Raw genomic sequence first — 26266 nt, 5'->3', positions numbered from 1 at the left:
CCACTTCCAATCCAGCTCTCTGCTATGGCCTGGGAAAGCAGATTAAGATGGCCCAAGGCCTTTGGCCCCTGCACCGGTATAGGAGACCAGGAAGAAAATCCTAGCTCCTAGCCTGTGGCCATCTGGGGGAGTGAACCAGTGGATATAAGACCTCTCTCTCTCTCTCTCTCTCTCTCTCTCCGCCTCTGCCTCTGCTTCTGCCTCTCTGTAACTCTGCCTTTCAAATAAATAAAATAAATCTTAAAAAAATATATAATCAGATGCTTATGCACCTTCCAATCACGATGACAATCAAAACTTCCAACAAATTTCTAACATGATAGCAGGAGCTGTTTCACTTTCATTGAATACCACTGGTTTAATAATTTAAGATAAGGAAATATTTACTATAAATGTTTGAAAGATGGAATCTACTTCTAATATTTCAAGATTTATGCTTGGAGTTTATCTTTGATCTAAAGAGAACAAGACTAAGTAGGAGGGGCCCAAGCATTTGGGCCACCTTCCATTTCTTTCCCAGGCCACAAGGGGATTGCTGGATTGGAGGAGGAGCAGCCAAGGGACACCAACTGGCGTCCATGTGGGATGCCGGTGCCGCAGGCAAAGGCATGGCCTACTATGCCACAGTGCCTGAATGATGTCTTAACATGTGTTTATGAAAATGAGGACAAGGCCTCTTGTATAAAATATGTGGTTCCTGCTATCCTAAAAAAGTTTTGTGAACTCTCTTTGTGGGGAACAGTTCTTCCCTCACATCACTCTTTTGGTAGCTAAACACCATAGTGAATATACTCTGCACACAGCCTGTATTTTTTATTTTGAACACTTGGCATACTTATGGTTATACATTTCTGCATAATTATTTAATAATTTTCTCCTCTTCTCTATAGTTTTTTACCTCAGTGAAAGAGTAACTGGGGGGGCTGGCATCGTGGCTTGGTGGGTAAGGCTGCTTCATGTGACACTGACATTCCACATGTGCTCTGGTTCAAGTCCCGGCTGCTCCATTGCTAATCTAGCTCCTTGCTGATGTGCCTGAGAAGGAGTGGAAGATGGCCTGGGTGCTTGGACCCCTGCGTCCATGTGAGAGATCTGGATGAAGCTCCTGGCTCCTGGCTTCAGCCTAGCCAAGCCCTGGCCTTTGGGGCTATTTGGGAAGTGAACCAGTGGATGGAAGATCTCTCTTCTTCCCTCTCTGCAACTCTTTCAAATAAATAAGTAAATTACTTTTTTAAAAAAGAGTATTCCATTGTGTACAACTAGGTAATTACCACTTAATAACTGGTGCTCAGTATATCTTTATGTAGGCATTCACTAATTATTTATTTAATGAATACACATTTACAAATGAGACTATCAAGATTACAAGTCATGGGGCCAGGGTTGTGGCCTAGTGGGCTAAGCCTCTACCTGCAGCACTAGCATCCCATATGGGCTCTGATTCATGTCCCAGCTGCTCCTCTTCCAATCCAGCTCTCTGCTATGGCCTGGGATAGCAGCAGCAGATGGCCCAAGTACTTGGGCCTCTGCACCTGAGTGGGAGACCCTGAAGAGGCTCCTGGCTTCAGATCAGCCCAGCTCCAGGCATTGCAGCCACTGGGGGAGTGAAGCAATGGATGGAAGACCTCTCTCTGTGTCTATAACTCTGCCTCTCAAGTAAATAAATACAATCTTAAAAAAAAAAAAAAAAAAAAAGATGAGGCCAGCGCAGCAGGTTAACACCAGGGCCTGAAGTGCCGGCATCCCACATGGGCACTGTTTCTAGTCCCGGCTGCTCCTATTCCAATCCAGCTTTCTGCTATGGCCTGGGAAAGCAGTAGAAGATGGCCCAAGTCCTTGGGCCCCTGCACCCGCGTAGAAGGCCTGGAAGAAGCTCCTGGCTCCTGGCTCCTGGCTTCGGATCGGCGCAGTTCCAGCCATTGTGGCCATCTGGAGAGTGAACCATCGGACGGAAGACCTCTCTCTCTCTCTCTCTCTCTGCCTCTCCTCTCTCTGTATAACTCTGACTTTCAAATAAAATAAATAGAACTTAAAAAAAGACTAAGTAGGAACACATTCAAATAATGTCCTGTTACAGGCTGTACCATGTCTTCATAAAATTCCTACGTTGAAGCCTCAATCCCCTAGTATCTCAGAATGCAACTATATTTGGAGACAGAGCCTACAAAGAGGTGATTAAGTTAAATGGATTGGTTAGGGTAGGCCATAATTCGGTATAAATGGAGTCCTTACAAGAAGAGATCAGAACACAGACAAAAGATCACATGAGGAGAAAAGAAGAAGATGGACATTCACACGGCAAGGAGAGAGGCCCCTGAAGAAAGCAAACCTGCTGAAAGCTTGATCTTGGACTTCTAGCTTCCTGCATTGTGAAGAAATATAATTCTCTCGTTTAAGCCATCAATGTGTGGGACTCTTTAAGGGCAGACCTAGCAGACTGCAACACACTGCTAGGTGGGGGTTGGGAAGTTCCAAGAGCCCCAGAGGTGCTGCTCAGGACTGGTAAATGTGAGAAGGCAAGGACTGAGAAGAAGTACTAGAGAGAAGTGGGAGGACTGGCTAACTTTCGTGTTTAAGGATTGTGTTGCCTGATCATTTAACTTAGTATAGTGTTTAACTTCTGGAAAAACAAGGCACATCCTCTTAGACAAGTCAGCATTAGCAATAATTTCTATATAAGGCAGTAGAGGAGAGCAATTGTGAGCAGAAAACAAATCTGTAGTTGCACTCTCAAAATGTAGTGTAAAAATACATAAGGAAATTATGCAAGTAAATGTCTAATTTTTGCACAGTTAGCAAAAGTTCATTCCTGACAGAATGGAGGGTAGTGCCTCGCTGTGTAAACTAATAAGAATCCATCTGTAAAGACTTATTTTTATTTTCTGCATTCTGCTCTACCACATGTTCATTTTGATACATTACTCTGTTACTCTAACTCATTAGATTTTCATTGCATTCTGCACATTTTCACTATCATTACTGATTCACAATGGATCTGAGTTTAACTAAAAGCTTCCTTGCAATCAGCTCTTCACGCCTTGATCAGTATTATTAGCATGGTAGCCATATCTATCCTAGTACACAAAAAATCCACACCAGCCACATTCCAATGGAAAGTACAGAAAAGTAAATTGAGTAAATATACTAATCCTTTCTTCCTTTGAAACAGCACAGCAGCAGGAACAATGTGGACACTACGTGAGCTGAAAGGAGAAAATGTTTGCTCCATTGCCCACAGAAGCATTAAATATTTATTAAGCTTTTATTATGTTCTGGATTCTGCTAAACATTGCAGAAATACCAAAGAAGTGAAAGATGGCCCTTGCACTCCAGCAATGATCATCTAGAAAGACAACACAAGCACATATCAAGCAATAGTTTGGAGAGCAATTAATCGCTAAACTCTAAGATGCTGATCATAGGTCTATCCTGACTGAGGGGATCAATCAACCCAGAACCAGTTCATTCATTCAAAAAGAAACACATGCAGCAAATGAGCCCAGGTCTCTATGCTTACCTAGCATTGAGATGGTACTTGTGACAGTAGATGGCATCAGCAATCACAGAGGCACCATCATGGCACCAGCATCCTCCTGGCTTTCCTAGTGATATCTGTGTCAGCATTTACAGCCATGTCCTACTCAGCTCTTCAGTTCTACAACCAAACACCTAAAGGCAAGCTGCTTTTATTTGATCAGTTTTATTTGACCCACAGTTTTGGAGGTTCACAGTCCAGATTGGACCAGCACAATTAATTTGGCTATCTGGTGAGGCTGGAGGATGGGAATGACAGCATGCCCAGAGGAAGGATCTCATGGCAAGTCCAGAAGCAGAGAACAAAAGAGAGGGGGCAGAGCCCAGCCCAGGTTTTATAACCAACCCTCTCATGAAAACAACTTTGTGAAAGCACATCCACCAAGTAATTACCGACCTCCCACTAGGCATATCTACCCATGACCCTTGATTTAAAGTCTCACATGAGTTCAGGAGCCAAATCATGTTCAAACTTTGCAGAGTAACCTATTTTGTTATGTGTAATATTAATTGTAAGATGCAACAGAGGGAGATTTGAGGCAGCATCCACAACAAGGAATAACAAACTCAAAGTATATTAATAAATAAACTGCTATTCTTATGGGTAAGACCATGAAAGTAAGCCTGGATGAGATCAATTATAGATTTAAAACCCTGACATTCATGGAATATCTGTACAATTCAGGAAGGAGCAAAGAAAAACTAGCAAGAAAATAAGGACAATTAAGTGCTCCAAAGTGAGTAGCTCAGCATCAGTAGATTGCTTGAGAGCTCTTTTACTAGAGTAACTGGAGTTTCCCAAGGCCTTGTGAATTTTTGCAGACTGATAGGTCCTATTACATTACAACTCAGTTAAGCAGATTCCTGTCCCTGCCTCATGATATAGGGCTTTGGCCCTCTGGAGAGTACCTGTTAAGTATTTCTGAGAGTCCAAAAGAATGGCCCCTATGTGCCCAAACAGGTCTCTCATGTTCTTGTGTTTCAGTTATCCTCATGGGCACTGAGTGCTTCAGCAACGGTATAAATCTTGGTCACTCTCCCTGTATATCTGTACTGTCTCCTGATATTTCTTAGAGAGGAGCCCAGAAGGTGTTGAAGTCTAAGGTCTTCACTGCCCCAAAAGCATGTCATGTTTCTTGGGGCAATAGGCAGGCTTTTTCTCTTCTGTGGGCCACAGTTTTTCAAATAGGAATAAACACAAGTTCCCCATGTCTCAGTCTCACAAAGCCCTTCCTGCAGCCCTCTCCTTACCCGGCTTAGAAAACAGTTCAGCAATGAATATTTGAGAAACATACAATATTAACAGTCAACACTTCCATTGCATGTATATGTGCCATGCATTGCTCTAAGCAGATTACACATATTAACTCAAAAAAACCCTAAAAGGCAGGTAACTTCACATATCCCTATTTTACTTTACAGATGAAACTTGTATACCAAAGACGAAGCAACTTGTACAAAGTTGCCATGAAATGGTAGTACTGGGACATGATTCCAATGTCTTCTCCCTGTGGAATCTGCACACCAAAACACAACTGCTTGACAAACACTGATGTGTTTGTTGACATTCCTATCTTTTTCTCATGCCAACACCAGCCAAATCCCCAGTGAGAATAAATTTCTTGCAGTACCAGCTCAAACTGGGTCCCTCACTACACAAGCATATTCCCAAGTATATTTTTCTCACTATAACTTAAAAATAGTTATCTCAAACCCAGAAGACATGTACCAGGCCATTAACTTTCACTAATGACTTGATGTGTATGTCATATTTCCTTGCTGTTTTCTTGGCACTGAGAAGTTATAATGGAAGAACAGGAAAGTCTGAAAGAGGTACCACTGTGCTTTGGCAGACCCTATTGTGGGCATTGATGGAAAGCAATGGGAAGTGGAGGGGCAGGAGGAAGGCACGGAGAGGAGAGGAAAGGCAGAGAGATGACTAAATAAACATTTCTGACATTTTCTACATTTTGCCACAGGACCACTTTTTATGATGCTATAGCCAAATCTGATTTCTCTAATTATTACTCCAAATCCATGGGCATTAAAACTAGTCCACCTAATTCCTAGCTTTGCTAGCCTTCAAATGCATCTTTCCTACCCAAGAAAATCCAAATGAACACTTGAGAGTTCATAATGTCATATGTATTAATTTGTGAATGCTAGTCTCAAATGAATCTTAAGTGCAGCTAACATAATTGGCATCATCACAAGGCTTTGCCAGCTAGAGGTATAACTGTAAGTCAACTGGTTGTCAGTGATTCATTCTGTGACAGAAACTGTAGGTAACTTTTCTGACAGCATCTCACACAATAAAAGGGCTTCTGTTTGTGCTGAATACCATGGCAACTGACAATTACATCCCAATAGAAACATTAAAAAAAGTGATCTAACAGATATTTGAAAGAATCAGAACTCTCCTGAGAGCCCAGTAAATTGGTGCACTTGCTCCTGACTTGTGCTGGAGGTGGGGGGCGGGGCAGGAAGCAAAGGCTATACAGTGACTCAAGGTGGCAGTTTTGCAATAGGGATGAGAGGAGCTTATCACTTGGTAAGGGGACAGGAAGAAGTAAATGATGATGATCGCTGAAACTTCCACATCCTTGTAGCAATCAAGACAGTTGGATGGGAAGGAGCTAATGGCTATGTCGCAGTAGCCCTTCCCCTTTCTGCAAGGAGAAGGTCATCCTTTCACAGCCTCTAACTTCTTTCGATGGCTTTTATTTCTCTCCCTGCAATCCCTTCTACCTCTACACTCAGTCAATCTCAAGAAACCATGACATCAGCAGACAGGATTCTTGGGGTGAAATTATAAAACACATTCACTTTCCTGCTTGATTATTTAAATTCACTCTTTTGGTCTGGCTCTTACTCCAGTGTTTGGATAAAAATTAGGATGGATCACATATCTTTTAATTATTTCTCAAATACCAGAAAGTCTTTTGGCAATGTCAACTCATAAAAAATTAGTGCTGGTTCAGTGACGAGTATGTCCAGTCAAGTGCAGTGTGTAAAATGTCATTGAAAGTGAAATCCTCCCTCTCAGATAAAGCCTGTCATGGGACAGTGGAACTTGGAACATTCTTCTCCTTTCTGGCCTCCAATTCCCACATCTGGTGTCTGCTTATTCACAGGCATCTGGCATACCAGGAGCTGAATTCTCCAAACAGATTCATCACTCCTGCTAATCCACTTTAGAAAACCATAATCCCTCTATATGGGTAATGGATTAAGAGTTGTAAAATTGGTTTTTAATTACCTATATTACTGATTCACTCAACCAATTCATAAAATCATTCATTTGACTTTTTGATTTAATTATTATTTTGGGAATGTCTGCTGTATACAGAACACTTTTCTAGACACTGCAATAGGTAGCACCCAAAAGTTTTTCCTCCAGTACAGATGAGAAAATATACACAAGGAACTAGACCACAAGATTGTTCATACTAAGAGTTTTATTGGTCATGATAACAGTAAATGTTACAGAAATCAGCAAAAGAGACATTCCTTTCCAACATGGGTTACTGGAGATGACTTCATGAGCAAGTGTGATTTGATTTGAAAACATAAAGGCTATGCATTAATAATAACAGCTCAATGTTGTACTTTACAGGCATATTATTACTTAATCCAACCTTATACTCTATACAAAAATTAATTCACAGTGGATCAAGGATCTAAACCTAAGTCTGACACCACCAAAATGCCAAAGGAAAACATAAAGGAAACACTGCAAAATATTGATCTAGGCAATGACTTCTTGGATAAGACCCCAGAAGCATAGGCAATAAAAGCAAAAATAAACAAATGGGATTACACCAAGCTGAGAAGCTTCTGCACTGCAAAGGAAACACTCAACAAAGTGAAGAGGCAGTTGACAGAATGGGAGAAAATGTTTGCAAACTATACATCTGATAAAGGATATATTTAGAATATATAAGGAGCTCAGGAAACTCAATGACAATGAAAATAAGCAATCCAGAAATGGGCTAAGGATATGATTAGGCATTTTTCAAAGGATGAATACAAATGGCCAATAGACAGGTGAAAAGATGCTCAAGATCACTAGTCATCAGGGAAATGCAAATAAAACCACAATGAGGTTTTACCTCACCCATATTAGAATGGTTATCATCCAAAAATCAACAAATAACAAATGTGGTATATTTGAGGAGAAAGGTACCCTAATACACAGTTGGTGGCAATGTAATCTAGTACAACCAATTTGGATGACAGTGTGGAGATTCCTCAGAAATCTGAAAATAGATCTATCATATGACCCATCCATCCTATTCCTGGGAATTTTACCAAAGAAAATGAAATTGGCATATGAAAGAGTTACCTGTATCACCGTATTTCTAGCAGCTCAATTCACAATAGCTAAGATAAGGAGTCCATGCAGATGTCAATCAACTAATGAATGGATAAAGAAAATGTGGTATATATAAATGATGGAATACTACTAAGCCATAAAAAAGAAAAATCCTGTCTTTCACAACAAAATGGAGGTAACTGGAGACCATTATGCTTAATGAAATAAGCCATCCCCTAAAAGACAAATATGTTTTCCTTGATTTGTGCTACAAAAAAGTAATATATATGAGTGAAATTGACATCTGGATATTTGATTATTATTTGTAGCCTACTGAGGAATAACAGGTTTTCTACTTACTACTTGTTGAATTTTTACTTAGTGCAAGATTGAGCTTGTCATTATAAGGTAACTTGAAAGTATGTCATTGCAAAAATTAAAAGATAAATGAGAAGGGAAGGAGGGAGGGAGGAAACTGCATATATGAAATACATGAAATCTGTTCCCTTTACAAAAATAGATTTTAAAAATGTATGAGGCAGGCACTTTTTCTTAATAAATTCATCCAAGTTTCTAGTTTCTAAAACATTATTTTTTTGAAAGGCAGAGAGACAGAAAGAACTCCCATCCATTGTTTCATCCCTGAATGCCTACAATGGCTGAAGCTGAACCAAGAGCCAGCAAAGCAATTGGGAGGCAAGTACTATTATGATTTGCACTTACAGATAAGAAAATAAAATGTAGCAGTTTTAAGTAATTTCTCCAAACTTACATAGGTAGAAAGTGAAATAGCAGAGGTTCAAACCAACACTGTCTAGTCCAGATTCCTGGAGAGAACCTTCCAGAGTGGGAGGTGGAGGTGGAAAAAATCATAAACCAGGGAACAAAGGAAGGAAAGGTAAAGGATGGTTAGAGTTTGGGCTCACAGGACATCCAATTTGACCAGATGGAATAATCTCAGAGATGGAAGATGATTTTAAGAGACAGATGAGATAGTCTAAACTTAATTGTCGCCAAATCTGAGCAGCCATTAACAAGGTTCTTTCAAGAAAGAGCTTGTCTGGCAAGCATATCTGCCATCTGTATTCTCCCATCTTCCCTAGAGCTAAGCACTTGACAAGTTTTTCTTGACCTCAAGCCTGCCTTTATTTCACTTCACTTCTTTATTATGGCAGCAGAATTTGATTTGACAACATTTATATGAGGAGGGTTTCTATCTGCATCATCTTGTGTTCAGGTATATTGGCAGTTCTCTTTTTTCACAACTCAGATAAATTAAAATGACAATCAAAAGTATCCAGTAAGGGGACAGGTGTTTGGCCTTGTGCATAAGACACCTATATCCCACATGGGAGTATGTGAGTTCAATTCGCGGCTCCAGTTTCTGACTCCAGCTTCCTGTCAATGCAGACCCAAGCAAGCATCACTGATGGCTCAAACAGTTGGGTTCCTGATTGCACTCCTGGGCCTTGAGGAACTACTGCTGGCATTTTTGGAGAGTAGCAGATGGGAGATATTTCTGTGTCTAATTAATTAATTTTTTTATAAAGAACGTCTCTAGTAGGGAAGGCTGTTTTATTTTAATCTTTTGGTGTGTTGAGGAGCAAGGGAGAAGACATAAAGAAACTCTGGAAGATATAGAGAGGAGTTGTCAACACTGGAGAATAAAATACTGAGAAGAACTGGAGAACAGATCTGTCAAAACAAGAAAAAGTAATTAATTTGTTCACAGGAAGACCATCACTTCAGATTTTCAATGAGTTCTTAGGAGTTATAATATAAATTGCCATTTTGCCATAAGGATGCTTTTTGGCTTAAAAAATTGCCCACAGCCCATTGCTGCTCAGTTATTTACAGAATGACTTCCTTATAAAATTATGAGACTAATAATTTTTCCTCAAAAATCAACAGTTTGAAGTGCTGTTCCTTCATGCCCCCTGGGTGACCATTTCTCCCCCCAGAGCAACTGTCTATTCTCAAGTGCTTTATCTTTCACTGTCAAATACATCACTGAGATTTTGGTATCTAATAACCTCCGCATGCATTTGACTACTCTCCCTACCACCACACTAGTCAAAGGGAAGCAAACTAAACGACAAGTGCACCACTGACCACTGACAGCTGGAGAGAGAAGGAATTACAACTTCAAAACTCAGTATCTGGGTTGTTACTGGCCCTGATCTTGTTGTAATTTCTGTAGGGGTAGCTATGACTTTTCTGTGAATGAAGTACAAAAAAAAAAAAAAGAATAAAAGGAAACTCCAAAAGAATCTGACATAGAACTGAAATTTTCCCATGTGTTTTCACTATTGCTCAGGAATGCCCTCAAATTTCAGATTCTCTTTTCATATATATACACACACACACACACACACACACACTATATATATATATATATACACACATATATACACACACACACACATATATATAAAATAAAACGTGTAAAATACATGTAAAGTCTCAAAACCCTGCTTTTGGTCCCTAAAAAGAGTAGCAATTATTTCAGGTTTTTGAAACACATGCATGAAATGCACTCTAGGATATCCATAGCAAGGTGCTGATAACCTCTGCAGTAAAAACTTGCATTCAGTCACCTGGAAGTTTCTATATTTTTCTTTGTATCCTTCCTATTGCCATCCTGTAGAGACACATGGTAGGAATTACTGTTATAGATGAAAATAAAGACACACAACATCTGGCCTGTCAGATTCAATTATAATAAAAGTTTTTGTTTGACAGGGAGAAAAACAATGAATAACATACAACTGTAAGTACATTATTTCATGCATTAGATACCTATAATATGCATATCATGAATGTAAGGTATTGCTGTGAATTTTTAAATGTTTAAGATAAAAATAAAATGGATAAGTCAGAGCTTATCATTTCAAGTCTCATTTTTATGCTGTTTGCTACAGAAATATACTCTAAGTTTCAAGAAAATTTGCTAGAATTTTTAAATAAGCATTCTCAATGGACTTGAGCTGTGTGCTCGGCTTTTACTTCACCTTTATGAATAGGTGTGGTCCACTGAAAATTGCAGACATGCAATCATGTGCCAGGAAAGTACCACTGCAGAATTTTCTTTTCCCCAGAAACTGCAACAGAGCCCTCCCATGGCTAATAAAATACGGCAAATTTTCCCTGATCTAAGCAGAAATGTATATAAAGAAGCAGTTTTACTGCAGCTGTAGCCATGACAATGGTCTTTGTGTTTGAGGGATTTGGAAACAAACAGACCATGACAAAGATATGTTTCCTGAGAAAGAGGAGATAATGCCTAGGGATGGAAGGAAGACTAATTTTTTATTTTGCATCTGAAGCTATTTTATCAATTTCATGGCAGTAGTTTACCAAAGGGAAAGACCTGGAATTTAGGAGTGATGGCAGCAATGGAAAAATAGATGTGCCTTTAGAAAAGGAAAACCACCTATTTCCATAACTTTAATTTCCACAACTCTAATTTCTCCCATTTATCTTGAAATAGTTTATCTAGCAGATCTCCACTTATCCAAGATACAACTCAAAACCAGAAAATAAGAACAGAAAAAAAAAAAAAAGACTGTTGTAAAGTTTATCTATTTAATTGATAGTTTGTGCTTTCTTAGGACCAAAAGAGGTTTATTTTTTCTTTTTTTTTAAGATTTAGTTTATTTATTTGAAAAGCAGAGTTAGAGATAAAGAGAGGGAGAGAGATCGAGAGGTCTTCCATCTTCTGATTCACTTCCCTAAATGGCTGTAATGGCCGAGGCTAGGCCGGGCCAAAGTCAGGAGCTTCACCTGGGTCTCCCATGTGGGTGCAGGGGCCCAAGGACTTGAACCAACCTCCACTGCTTTCCCAGGTACATTATCAGGGAACTGGACTAGAAGACCAGCTGGAATTTGAACTGGCACCCATATGGGATGCAGTGCTGTAGCCAGCGGCTTAAACTGTTAGGCCACAACACCATCCCCAGGTTGTTTCTTTTCTTGCCTCTTAGGAGCATTTGAAGATGTGCTCATAGTACATCTGCAGATGTAATTTTCCACACATCTCTCAATCACAGCTCACTTTTTAATGATGTTTTATCTTCTTTGTAAAGACATTTTATTTACTTGAAAGAGTTAGAGAGAGAGGTAGAGACAGAGAGAGCGCTCTTCCATGTGCTGGTTCACTCCCAAACTGGCCGCAAAAGCTGGAGCTGCGCCTATCTGAAGCCAGGATCCAAGAGCTTCTTCTGGGTCTCCTACACTGGTGCAGAGGCCCAAGGACTTGGTCCATCTCCTACTGCTTTCCCAGGCCATAGCAGAGAGCTGGGTCAGAAGAGGAGAAGCTGGAACTAGAACCGGCGCCCATATGGGATGCTGGCACTTCAGGCCAGGGCTTCAACTGGCTGCACCACTGCACCGGCCCCAATGTTTTATCTCTTTCAGCTCAAAATTTCCATGACTCACCCTGATAATGTCCTGCTTTGATCCTGTCTGTGGACCCCCTTCTAATATTCTTCCCTCATGTATGGCAACTGCCACTCTTGCTTTCACCCTAATGTAATCTTTACAAAAGTGCATGAACTGGTTGATTTTGAAATCTCATCCACTTTCTAGAGAAAGAGCTCTCAATAAGTCTGTTTTCATTAGACTGCCCCTGGTTCTAGGAAGAATAGTATATAGTGGCTAAGTGATTTCAGGGCCTCTAGACTGTGCCTAGGCACTCACCAAGATCAACCCACTGTGCCGCACATATCAGTGATCCCCAATGAATGGCTGGTGAGTATATGCATGAATGAAAATGTGCTGGCTAGTATTAGACACCTACTTTATTCTTGATTTTCAAGTAATACACTTATTCATTCATATTCATTATGACATATACTATATGTGCTTCTGTAGTTTAAAAAAAGCTTCTTATTTCTTACATTTCGGAAAAACTTACCCTGCTAGTATGCCCTGGCTAATAGGGCCTTTTGGGGAGTGAACCAGCAGATGGAAGATCTCTCATTCTCTCCTTCCAGCTCTATAATTCTACCTTTCAAATAAATATTTAAAAAAGAGAGAGAAAGAGAATGTCCAAAAAGGTCTTGAAAAGAGTATTCTCATAGACGGTTCCTAATTGACAAAACATTGCTTTACATTTCTTTTTCCTCAAGTATCTTTCAATTTGGGAAATATGTTTCTACAAAAATGATAGATTTCTGAGATTTTTGGCAATCCACTGTTTTTTGGATTTGTCTATTTTGTTAAACCTAATTATTTAGATTCTAAACTCTCAAGGGAGTGAAGACAAATGAACCTCTACTTTATTATCCTACCACACATAGTGTTAAAGTTTATGGGATGCCAAGTTTTTGGAATAGCTTGCTGAGAAATGGGTCAGTAGACAAGACTAGATCAGAATGAGTTCACTCATGCTCCATGTAATCAAACTAAACTTCTAAACAGACTAGATTTCTCAAAACACATTAGAGGCTCTAGGCTACCAGAGCAAAGGCAATAAGGAAGGACACTCCATTTTAACTCCATGTGGAAGGTAACTTTGAAATGATTAATCCACTTTTGTTCCCTGTTTCTGCTTCCTCTTGCTCTTCTCTGTCTATAAAGCCAACCGCCCCTGCTCACCTCACTGGAACACTCATTCTATTTTATACAATGAGGTCTTGCCTGATTCTAGAGCACAAGAGCCAATTAGGAGAAGGATTAAGGTGGCAGGGCAGGGAGGGAGCTTACTGCTCTAGTCTAGAAGATAGTTTTTAAAAAAGTGGAGAGAGAACAGTCTCAGGGAAGAGTTGGAAAGAAATTGGCAAAGGAAACTCCATGCAAATTAGAGGGACACAGTTGACCTACATGGAGGGCGTGGATGCACAAAACTCTGGACCCCAGCAGCCAAGAGCCTCCATACCAGCTTTTGGGAGTGAGGTGAGACTATTCTGCAGCAGCTCAAGCCACTGTCAATAAAGCCACAGGAAGAGCCTGGAGGGAGTCTGGCTTGGAGCCCCCTCTGTGGGGGCCAATATAAGAGAAGAAAATAAAGGGGAATATACATTTTTCTCTCCCAATCATCCTTCAATGGCATCCTGTAACAAGCTAATAGAGAGTAGATGCCATCTTGGACATATGTAACAGCTGTGTGAACTCATGTCTGCACCCAACAACCAACCGAGCGGAGATTCCTAAGTCTGGCAAAGAGAACTAACAGGGAGCTGGGTGCTGGTGACTATGGGAGGTTTGTGTGATGGGACCATGAAAACACTGAGGCTGCTTGGAAGGGCTCAAGGTGTAGCTGGGACTCTGGGCAGTCACTGTTGGAGGTTCCACACACTCACGGCTCCCTGGTGAGGGACATTGCTGGGAATCTGCTTACACCAAGGACTGCACAGATCCTTTGTGTGGTCCTTGTGGATGCGCGGATGAATATTATACCTAGTATGGAGACAGTATGGAGATACATCAGAAATCTGAAAATAGACCTACCACATGACCCAGCCACCCCACTCCTGAGAATTCAACCAAGGAAATGAAATCAGTATATGAAAGAGTTATCTGAACCCCTATGTTTGTTGCAGCTCAATTCACAATAGCTAAGACATACAATCAACCCAAATGCCCATCAGCTGAAGACTGCATAAAAAATTATGGGATATGTATACCATGGAATACTACTCAGCAGTAAAAAAAATGAAATCCAATCATTTGGAACAAAATGGATGAATTTGGAAAACATCATACTTAGTGAAATAAGCCAATCTCAAAGGGACAAATATCAAATGTTCTCCTTGATCTATGAGAACTAATAGAGCACCTAAAAGGCAATCTGTGGAAGTGAAACTGATACTTTGAGAAGCAATGATTTGAATAGCTCTTCTCTTGCCTGTTGAGGAACAGTTTTTGTTTTCATACTATTTGTTGAACTTTTTTACTTAACATAGAGCTAAACTTATGTATATAAAGTCAAGTGAAAATAGATCTCAGTAAAAAATAAGAGTGGGAGGAGGAAGAGGGATGGGAGTATGGGTGCGATGGTGGGCACAGTGGCAAGAATCACCATGTTCCTAAAGTTTTAACTATGAAGTATATGAGGTGTGTAACTGTAAAGCTGTATAGTTCTGCATATATTCCTAAGGACTTACTTCTAAGGGTACATTCTAAAAACTTGCCAGGGGACCCCAAATCCCCTTACACTGGGCAGTAAAAATACCATCTTAAGTGTCAAGGTGATCATATAGATAGGATTAAGTGTCTGGTAATATTAAAAGATAAAATTAAAATGGAGTGTATGCTCCAACATGGGAAGCAGTCCACAGTCAACTCATTGAATGACAATTGCTTTAAGTAGCACTCTGACCTCAGAATCAGCCCTTAAGCCATTCTGGTCTGGCTGAAAGGCCCATGAGAGCATTTCAGGCATGGAAAGACAAGACACTCTGGCAAAAAAAAAATGTCCTACATGAAGGACCTCAGTGGGCAAGACCTCAGTGGAAAGAAGAGGTCATCAAAGAAGGTACTTTTCTCTGTAGGGAGGAGAGAACTTCCACTTTGCCTAAGGCCTTGTCTAAATACTGATGGAGTGTGTGGATTCAATAGGCTTCCATAGTCTAGGCTGCTCATGTCAAGAGCCTTGGATGATCACTGACACCATACATAAGAGTGTTAATTGTTAAATTAACAACAGGAGTCACTGTGCACTAACTTTCCATGCAGGATCTCTGTCCTCAAAGAGTTGCATTATAATTATGTCTAAGTATTCGCAAAAGATGTATCATTCTTGGGTATGATAATAATTAAGTTTCTTAAAAAAAAGTGATATTCAAGATACAATGAAAATACAGAATAATAGCTGAGGTGGTTTCTAGGTGGTGGGATGTAGTAATTAATATCCTTTTAATTTTTTAGTGCCATAAATTTTTTCTAAAGTTAGTGTATATCATACATTTATATTCAGAAGTGGAAGGATAAGCTTGGAGGGTGAGGTGAATGACCTTGTATAAGACAGACAGCACTCGGCAGTAATAGCTAGTTGAATTCCTTTAACGGAACTGTCCCTCACATTCCCATCTCCTGTTTGTTTTGCTGTTTTCCACGTAATTGATCTTGGCTGCTCTATTGAGGCTCCCTGTAACATCAACTAGTAAACTCCTTTTTAACTGAATTTGCTCCCCACCACACTGCTCTTTGCTGCTGTGTCATTTATTGCTTCCTGGTAATAAGACTATTTACACAGAATTGTATGTATGAACAACCATGATATTCAAAGAGTAAAGTGATTAAAGTAGTTCATTTATGGAGACTGGTCTGCAGCAAGGTGCTACAAGACTGGAGTATGATTAAAGACTCCAATAATATAGTAGTTCATTTTTAATTATAATTTTTAAAATTAATAAACAGAGAGAGAGATGTTCATTGGTTTATTCCCCCAAAATGTCCATAATGGCTAGAGCTGGGCCAGGACTGTAGCCAACAGTAGAGAACTCAATCCAGGTTTCCCAGATCTCCCAGTGAGGGTGGCAGAGACCCAGTGACTTGAGCCAACAATCCTGCCTCCATGGTCCACATTAGCAGGAAACTGGAGTCAGAAACTGGAACTAGAATCAGATATTGAACCAAGGCACTTTGATATGGCATGTGGGTGCCTTAACTGTTAAGTCAAACACTGGCCCCTGCAATAATATAATTCTTATAGTCCTTTAATGTGAATAACAGAAATAGACTGCACTAGATTTATAAGATTCTTCAGTACTGTAATTTTGTGGAAACTAGCAGCTATATCATCTTGGTTTTCCCAGTGTCTAACAGTTCTCATACATAACTGGCACTTAATAAACATTTTGAATGAGCAACTGGTGAATGAATAAAGGGTTGGATGAATTGGCGGATGGGTGAGTAACTAATGTTGTCAATTGTGGTTCACTCAAGTCAGTTAGTAAATCAGTATTTATTGAGCACCTATTATGCCAGTCTGCTCTTGGAGCTAGATTTCAAGAAACTGCAACAATAATGATAATAAATGAACTGGTTGGTCACTGAACTTGTCACCTGACATAAACATGAAGCCTGGGGAATATTTAGAGCTTTTCAATGATGTGTTTGGATCATCCAGCTAGTGTTGGTTACATGATCCCAGGGCTATTGATGTGCATTAAGCATACTTGGGCAGACCAATCTGGTCACAGTTTAGTTGAGTAATTTCCCAGACTCAGATGTCAGCATGTGCTGTCAAAGGTTAACACTGCAGCTCATTGGTTGCTCATCACCGTAGTAAACACTTGGGTTCAGCTCTGTCTGAACTTTCTGCTGACTTCTAAAACATCAATTTAAACAAAATTCGCCCTTTCCAACTTTCTATTTCTTCTGGACTTAACACAGTCACCTGTACCTCCCTAATTAGAGCTCCCACTATTAATACCCCCAAAGAAGCAGCTTGAGAATCTGACTGTCTTAGGGGTTCTAGGAGCTTCTCAAGGTTAATGTTACGGAGTTGGTGTTGTGCTACAGCAGGTAGGGCTATTGCCTGTAATGCCAGCTGTGGGGAGCAACTCGGATTAGACTGTTACTGGAATTAAGACTTATTCTATGCATCTGCTCTCCCACAATATGGCGCTGGGAGAGGAGGAAACAGCTTCTACACAGCTGCCTCCAGTTCAACCAATAAACTGTAGGACCTGCTCCTGATTGGAGGAGAGCAGCGTACTCGGCGTGTGGGTAGCAGAGTTGGGATTGGCGGAAGAGGACTATAAAGGAAGAGAGAGACAACATGCACCAGGAACATCTGAGGGAACACCTGTGCAGCCCCCGGGAGAGCCGGCCGGCAGTGTGCCGCTCCCCCGCGGAAGTGGGGAAAGTGGCAGGGGGAACCGCCCTTCCACGGAGGTGGAAGGGTCAGTAGCCAACCCGGGGAAGAACCAGCAGCAAACCCGGGGAGGGCCGAGCAGACAAAAGAACAGCGCAGGGTTTAGTGACTCGGATATGAAGCTTAGGCAGGGTTTAGTGTCGTTCCTCCACGAAGAGGGGGAGCGACATAATGGTGCCGTGACTTGGATATGAAGCCTAGGCAGGGTTTAGTGTCGTTCCTCCATGAAGAGGGGGAGCGACAGCCAGCATCCTAAATGGGTACAGGTTCGAGTCCTCGCTGCTCTGCTCCCAATCCAGCTCCATGTTAATGCACCTGGAGCAGAGGAAAATGGCCATGTGGGAGTCTCGGATGGAGTTCCCAGGATCCTGACTCCAGACCAGCCGTTGGGGGCTGTTTGAGAGTTAACTAGAAAATGGATAATCAATCAATCTATCTATCTATCTATCTCCCTGCCACCCTCTTCCTCCCCCTCTCACTGTAACTCTGCCTTTCAAATAAATAAATGAAGCTTTAAAACAAACGAAAGTGGGGCCAGTGCTGTGGTGTACTAAGTTAAGACTCCACCTGTGGCACTGGTATCCCATACAGGCACCCATTTGAGTCCCAGCTTTTCCAATTCTGATCCAGCTCCCTGCTAGTATGCCTCAGAAATCAGTGGAAGATGACCCAAATGCTTGGGTTCCTGCACCCACATGGGAGTCCTAAAGGAAGTTCCTGGCTTCTGGCTTTGGATCAGCCCAGTTCCAGCCATTGCAGCTATTTGAAAAGTGAACCAGTGACTGGAAGATTCATTCTCTCTCTCTCTCTCCCCCTATCTCTCTGTAACTCTGCCTCTCAAATAAAGAAATCTTTTTTAAAAAACATAAAAACAAACAAAAGCTAATATTGCCTTACAGGGGTTGGCAGTGATCTTAATCACAGGGATTCATCTCATTCCTAATTGCAAGGATAAATGATTTCCACTATTCAAAGCTTTATGAATTGAATTATCTAAGCCTGTAATTCCTTACACAAGTTCCCCTGTATGTGATTATCTTGCCTTGAACACATTTCAATGCCCAGAGTCTGGCTACATTCAAAGACCTGGAATCCTAAGTATGCATCCTGTCTTTTATTTAATTTTCAACAGCTGTCACAACAAATGCACAAAGAAGTACTTAAGATGCTGGTTGTGACATCTATGGACTTGAGAATACTCAAAAAAGATTGGAAATACATACTTTAGAATACAAGAATTGGGGCCAGCACTGTGGCACAGCAGGTTAAAGCCCTGGCCTGAAGCACCAGCATCCCATTTGGGCACCGGTTCTAGTCCCAGCTGCTCCTCTTCCCATCCAGCTCTCTGCTGTGGCCTGGGAAAGCAGAAGATGACCCAAGTCCTTGGGCCCCTGCACCCACATGGGAGACCCAGAGGAAGCTCCTGGCTCCTGGCTTTGGATCGGTGCAGCTCCAGCTGTTGCAGCTGTCTGGGGAGTGAATCAGCAGAAGGAAGACTTCTCTCTCTGTCTTTACCTCTCTCAGTAACTCAAATAAATAAAATAAATCTTTTTTAAAAAAGAAGACAAGAATCACTTTTAAGGAATACTTGCACATAGGAATTGTTGTTTCCATGTAATAATCTATGTTTCACTCAGAGCCTACCACCTACATAGTAAATCCAGTTAACTTTCAGATTTAAAAAACATACACATTCTTTAGCTATTGTTGCAGTATGTGTTTTCTAAATCCGAATTGTGGTTAGAATCCCCCCCTTTTTTTAGTATTTTGTTTAAGAATCTTGAATTATGCCATCTTAACATTTCACTTATTTTCCTTTTCACTTGTTCTAGAAAAAGTTGGCATATAAGAACTGGCTACCGATGGCTGAAGGAGGCAAGAGATCAAACAGAAAACAAATTCAAGATGACATAGACTATAATTTATACAGTGGGGACTTACAGACAGAAGAGTGGACTCAGGCTAGCCTCAAGTCGATGGATCCACATGACCCCAGTCCATAGTAAGGGGCTTCTCTGTTAAGTTACACAGAGGCGACCTGAGCTAATCTAAGTATACCTGGACTTTCTCAAGAAGCAATAACATTCAGACATTAGACAGGGACTTTCTAGGGTCGTCAGAGGAACACAAGCCAGGTATTTATCTTAATGACTTCTGCCCCATAAAATTTGGGATAACTGTCAGGGTGACTTAAAGGGCAAGATAATGGTTATGCTCCAAAGGGCTATGATCAGTTCAACTCTATATCCCTAGAGAGACCTGGTAGCCCTTTTTTGAATTTTCATTCATTAGAATCCAAAAAATCAAGCATTATATATCTTCTTTGGCATATATTTCTATAAAAAACATATTTTAAAATATCAGGGCTGACTCTGTGGCACAGCCGGTAAGGTGCCGCCTGCAATGTCGACATCCCATGTGGGTGCCAGTTTGAGCCCCAACTGCTCCACTTCTGATCTATCACTCTCCTATGGCCTGGGAAAGCACTAGAAGATGGCCCAAATCCTTGGGCCTCTGCACCTGTGTGGGAGACCTGGAAGAAGCTCCTGGATCCTGGCTTCTGATCAGCCCAGCTCTGGCTGTTGCGGCCATTTGGGGAGTGAACCAGTGGGTGGAAGACCTCTCTCTCTCTCTGCCTTTGCCTCTCTGTCGCTCTGATTTTTGTAACTCTGCCTTTCAAATAAATAAATAAGTAAATCTTTAAAAAAAAAAAAAAAAAGCTGGTAAAAATGCCCATCTCCCACATCAGAGTGCCTTAAGTTTGAGCCATGGCTTTGCTCCTGAATCCAGCTTCATCCTAATATGGACCCAGGAAGGCAGCAGGTTATGGCTCAAATAATTGGGCCTCTGCCACCCACAAGGGAGACCTGGCTTGAGTTTCTAGCTACTGGCTTTTGCTTGTCTATCCCTGGATGTTGCAGGTATTCAGGGAGTGAACCAATGAATGGGAGGTCTTTCTGTCTCTCTGCTTCTCTGCCTCTCAAAGAAAAATTTAAAAATAATGTTATGATTCTTTGCATCATTTTTAATTTTTGTATTTTAAATTAACACATAATAATAGTATATATTTGTGGGGTACAGTGTGATATTTCAATACATGAACACAATGTGTAATTATCAAATCAGGCTAATTGACATATCCATTACCTCAAACATTTATCATTTCTTTGTATTAAGAACTTTCAAAATTCTCTTTATAAGCTATTTTGAAATTTACAATTAATTTCCACCAACCATAGTTATCCTACTATGCCATCAAATTAGAAGTTATTCTTCCTATCAAAATGCATCCATGTACCTACCCATTAGCCACCCTCTTTCCCCTCCCTCTTACTCTTTCTAGTCTCTGGAAACCATTATTCTACTCTTTTCTTCTATGAGATCAACTTTTTAAAGTTTCCACTGGAGCCTCCCTGGGTGCACATTAGCAGGAGGTTGGATGAGAACTGGAGGCAGAACTTGACGCCAGGCACTCCAATATAGGATGTGAGCATCCAAGCAGGGGCTTGATCTGCTGTACCACAACACCCAACTCTGTAGTTTAGTCTTTTTTTCTTTAATAAGATTTTATTTGTCTTACTTTAAAGTCAGAGTTACAGAGAGGCAGAAGGAGAGAGAGAGAGAGAGGAGAGAGAGGGAGGGAGAGAAAGTCTTCCATCTGCTGGTTCATTCCCCAGATGCACCAATCTGAAGCCAGGAGCCAGGAGCTTCTTCCAGGACTCCCACATGGGTGCAGGGGCCCAAGGATTTGGGCCATCTTCTACTGCTTTCCCAGTCAATAGTAGAGAGGTAGATTGGAAGTGGAGCAGCTGGGTCTCAAACCGGTGCCCATATGGGATGCCAGCACTGCAGGCAGAGGTTTTACCCACTACACCATAGCGCCAGCCCCTGTATGTTAGTCTTATCTCTACTGTTTGCTTTATTGTATAGCTTTTTGGTTTAATATAATCCTGTTTATCAATTTTTGCTTTTATTGCTAGTATATTTGTCCAAATCAACATCCTAAGATAGTTCTCCTGTGTTTTCTTCTAGTGGTTTCATAGATTTTGGTCCTGTGTTTAAGTCTTTGATCAATGTTGAGTTAGTTGATTTTTTAAATATGGTGAGAGGAATCTAGTCTCATCCTTTTACATATGGATATCCAGTTTTTCCAGCACCATTTATTGAAGATACTGTTCTGTCTCCACTGTATATAGTTGGTGCATTCATCAAAAAAATCAGTTTTCTGTGGCTTTATTTCTGGGTTCTCAATTCTATTCCATTGGCTTATGTGTCTATTTTTATGCCAGTACTACACTGTTTTTGGTTACAACAGCTTTTTAGTATGTTTCAAAATTAGGTATTATGAGGCTTTGTTTCTTTTGTTCAGGATTCCTTTGACAATCTGGGATCCTGTGTGATTCCACATGAATTTTAGGATTTTTTATTTTCTATTTCTGTGAAGAATGTCGTTGATATTTTGACAGGGATAGCCATACTGTAATTCTTTAACTGAGGTTTTTGTCTAAAAATTGTTTATTATGTCATTTTAATCTCTTTAAAAATCAGGGAAAGAGGGGGAGAGAAAGAGAAATAGAGATCTTCCATCTTCCTAAATGCTGGTTCACTCCCAAAATGCTCCAATAGCCAGGACTGGGGCAAGCCAAAGCTAGGAGTCCAGAACTCCATTTGGGTCTCCCACATGGGTGACAGGTGCCCAAGAACTTGAGCCATCTGCTGCCTCCCAGGATACAATCAGGAACTAGACTTCATGTTTACAGTCTTCCTAACTGTGAAGGAATACGTTTTAATTGTTGTAAGACATTTAGAAGAGTTATTTGTTATGGTAGCTCCAGGGAGCTAATACACAGAGTAGATGGGACATTAATCAGCACTCTGATATCAGATGCAGGCATCTCAAGCAGCAGTACAACCCACTGTGCCACAATGCCTGATTCTTCACAGGAGAATCAGAGAACCTGATAATCACCAATTAATTTTTTTACTTTCACAGAAATTTTTCTATAGAAGTTCATTAGCATCATTAACAACAAAGTCATCCATTTAATCATACATTACTAAAGATTTGACCAAAATGAAAAATCATAAAAACAAATACAATTTTTTTCCAGTAAGGTCAACAATCTTATACAAAGTTATAGATATACTTTAGCTGACTTCTAGGGAAATTTTGCTCTGTCTTGCTGAGAAGTTTTACCAAAAGTCTTTGAAGAAAGAAATCTCCACAGAGGATACGGCTTATCACCCACTTATTAGAGCAAAATTAAGTATTGAGAGGAGAACAAGGTTAGAATTTCAAACCATTTCCTCTGAAATTTTTTTGATGATTTCCCAGTAATCACACAGACATGCTCAAAGTATCAATGAGCTATGGTGTACAAGAAGATAAATTATTTCTCCCAAAGTAGTGACAAAGAAATTCCCAATTAACTTAAAAAGAACAGCAGAAAATAATTGTTGCAAAGCTTATTTCCTCTTTTAGTGACCATTCTGGCAAAGAGGGAGCCATAGTTTTATCCACTCTCCAGAAGACACAGTAAAAAAATATGCATTCTTTAGATATGAATTTCCAATTAAATTAGGATAAAAATGCAACTGACTCTCTGAACTACAGACCTTATTCAGTGCAATTGCATGGTTCTATAGACTTCACCAATTGCTAAAGAGGCAGTCTTACTTGGTGTTGAAAGTGCTCTGGATTATCAGACTATTTAAGTTTGAATCTTACCTCCAATACTTGATGTGTGATCTTGAACAATTCACTTCTCTGAATTTTGGCTTTCTTATCTGCAAAACGAGGATGAAAATAGGAATTATCTCATAGGGTTGTAATGAGGATTAAATAATTAATGTGTATAAAAATAGTGCTATTGTAGTTTGTGAAAAAAATATTCAACATGATTAATCATCCGGGAAATGCAAATCAAAATCGCAAGATATCACTTCACATCTGTCAGAATGGCTATTATCAAAAAAGAAAGATAATAAGAGTCAGTGAGGATGTGGAGAAAAGTGAACCCTAGTACACTGTTAGTGGGAATGTAAATTAGTACAGCCATATGGAAAACTGTATGGAAGCTCCTCAAAAAGTTAAAAATAGAATTAATATGGTCCAGCAATCCCACTTCTGTGTGTGTATATATATATATACATATGTATATATAAATGAATTAAAATCAGTATGTTGAAGAAGTATCTACACTTCCAGGCTCACTGCAGCACTTTTCATAACAGCCAAGGTATAGAAATCACCTGAGTCCATCAACATGTGATTGCCAGCTAAGAAAGAGGCATGGAATTGATTTTTCCCTCGTAGCCCCCAGCAGGAACTAGATTTCATAATTATATCTCCCTAACTGTGAAGGAGTAAGTTTTATTTGTATAAGACATTTAGAATAGTTATTTGTTATGGGTAGCTCAAGGAAGCTAATACACTGGTAAACATACAGACTAGGAAAACTGGCACAGCAGACCAGATGAGAGAAAGCTGAATCCCAGGTATTTTCAGAGGCAAGACCTCCAAGTAAGCTGATTGGCATTGCAGACCCTCATAGAGGTTCAGAAATCGGGAGCACCATACCTCCTACTGAGATGACCCAAAAAATGACAGATGAAAGTCCTAGAAGCAGTTAGACTCCTAGATTCTCTCACTTAACAAGCTCAGGAGAAAACTCTATTCCTCATTCTCAACCTAGAATCTGCAAAATTATTCCTTTGTGTATACACTGAACCAGGAGGACTTTGGAGTCAGTGATGCCAGACACAGTTGAAAGCAATAGTATCATAATGGAGCAATAATTTAAGTGAAGGTGTATGTGATACTTAATTTCATGAGTCAACTTGATTAGAGCACAGGATGCCCCAATATCTGGTTGAACACTATCTCTAAGTGTGTTTGTGAGGGTGAAACACGAAGCAGTTTATCCTCATCAATGTGGGTAGGCATTATTTAATCCATTCAGCGTCTTAATAAAAAAGGTAGAGGAAGGGAGGATTCACTCTCTGCCAGACTTCTTGAGCTAGATCATCAATATTTTCCTGTCCTTGGGGAAACTCATTTTCAGGCTTTCAGCCTAGGTCTGGAATCCACACCATTGGCTCCTGCAGATTCTGTGCTCTCAGAGCTGCAAATAAAACACCAGCTTTCCGGAGTCTCCAGCTTGCAGACAGAGGATTCTCAGACTTCTCAGGCCTCATAACCACAATGAGAAAACACAGACATATACAGAAATGGATATATATATAGACATAGATATCCTTTTGGTTGTTTCTCCACGGAATCCCAGTATGGTGCACATGCTTAAATTATTAGGATCTTCTGTGTGCTTCTCTCACTGGGCTCCAAAGAAAGTAATTAGAAGATTACTCTATGGAAGCAAACAGCTGTGCTCTTTCTCCACCACGGTACACCTGTCCAGCAGGTGAGAAGCCCTGCCTATGTCCCCCAAAGTACTTTTTCAGAGTACTTTTCACTTTTACATATGAACAGAGAGCAAAGATCACTACACAAGATGTTGAACAGCTCTGGGATAAAGGACAGAGAACAAATACAAACAAAAAACTAAAAAAGAACACAAAAAGAAGCCAGTGCAGAATTATGTAGAAAGCATTTTAACACCCTGTAATTTGCCTTTAGAGATAAAAGAAGCTATATCCATGAAAGAATAATGTGATGCAATAAGGACCAGAAAGTAAAAAAGTTGTTAGAAATGAAGGCATAAGAAATGATTTGATAGAACTGTCTAGCTGGAAAAGGCACTCTGAAAGTAGAATAAGAAGATGTAAACAAAGTAGAAGGACAGACTAACAGATAAGAACATCAAGAAAGTCCAACAACGGAATAATGAATTCTTGAAAAAGAAGAGACACAAGGAGGGGTGGGAGTGGTAAAGGAACTTATTGAAAAATAATACTAGAGGGGGCCAGCGCTGCGGCACACCGGGTAAAACTGCCTCCTGTGGTGCCAGCATCCCATATAGGCACCGGTTCAAGGCCTGGTTGCCCCACCTCTGATCCAGCTCTCTGCTGTGGCCTGAGAAAGCAGAAGATGGCCCAAGTCCTTAGGCCCCTGCACCCATGTGGGAGACCTGGAGGAAGCTCCTGGCAGCTCCAGTCACTGCGGCCACCTGGGGAGTGAACTAGCAGATGAAAGCTCGCTCACTCCCATGCACGCTCTCTCTCTCTGCCTCTCCTTCTCTGTGTAACTCTTTCAAATAAATAGATAAATCTTAAAAACAATAATACTAGAAAAATTCCCACAACTTAAGAACATGTGTTTAAAGATTGAAAACAGTCAGCCTATACATCAAGATACATGATTGTGACCAGAACTCCGGGAATAAACGAATAAACAAGAGATTCTAATTGTTTTAATAAAGAGAGTACTCGTTCATTCGAAAGGCATGGAGAAAGGGGGAGGAGGGAGGAAGGAGAACTGAGTAGGAAGCAAAGTAGTTGGGACTCCAACCAGGCACTCTGATATGGGATGCAGGGGACCCATGGGGGAGGTTTAACCTGCCCACCGCACCTAAAACTTTTTGAGACAAAACAGCAATAGCAGGTCACATATAAAGAAATTACTCATCAACAAAAGT

The 26266-nt window shown here is 40.5% G+C and overlaps 1 long non-coding RNA gene across 3 annotated transcripts in view; it reads right to left on the bottom strand.

The window, feature by feature from the left end:
* LOC103345455 (uncharacterized) overlaps positions 1-26266 on the bottom strand; it is a 30436-nt gene that overhangs the window by 2121 nt on the left and 2049 nt on the right. The window contains exons 2-3 of one of the 3 annotated variants that reach the window (XR_016228918.1): positions 23401-23459; positions 14114-14248 (exon numbers count right to left, since the gene is read on the bottom strand). This is a non-coding gene — a long non-coding RNA (uncharacterized LOC103345455). Of the gene's footprint in view, positions 1-14113; positions 14249-22302; positions 22442-23400; positions 23460-26266 lie in introns of those variants that run through there. The other 2 variants (XR_016228917.1, XR_011386267.2) reach the window with 2 other exon arrangements.

Source organism: Oryctolagus cuniculus, chromosome 2 (assembly GCF_051225735.1).
Source record: "Oryctolagus cuniculus isolate XC-2025 breed Fujian yellow rabbit chromosome 2, ASM5122573v1, whole genome shotgun sequence".
Taxonomy (NCBI): Eukaryota; Metazoa; Chordata; class Mammalia; order Lagomorpha; family Leporidae; genus Oryctolagus; species Oryctolagus cuniculus.
This window is presented reverse-complemented; position numbering and strand designations above follow the sequence as displayed.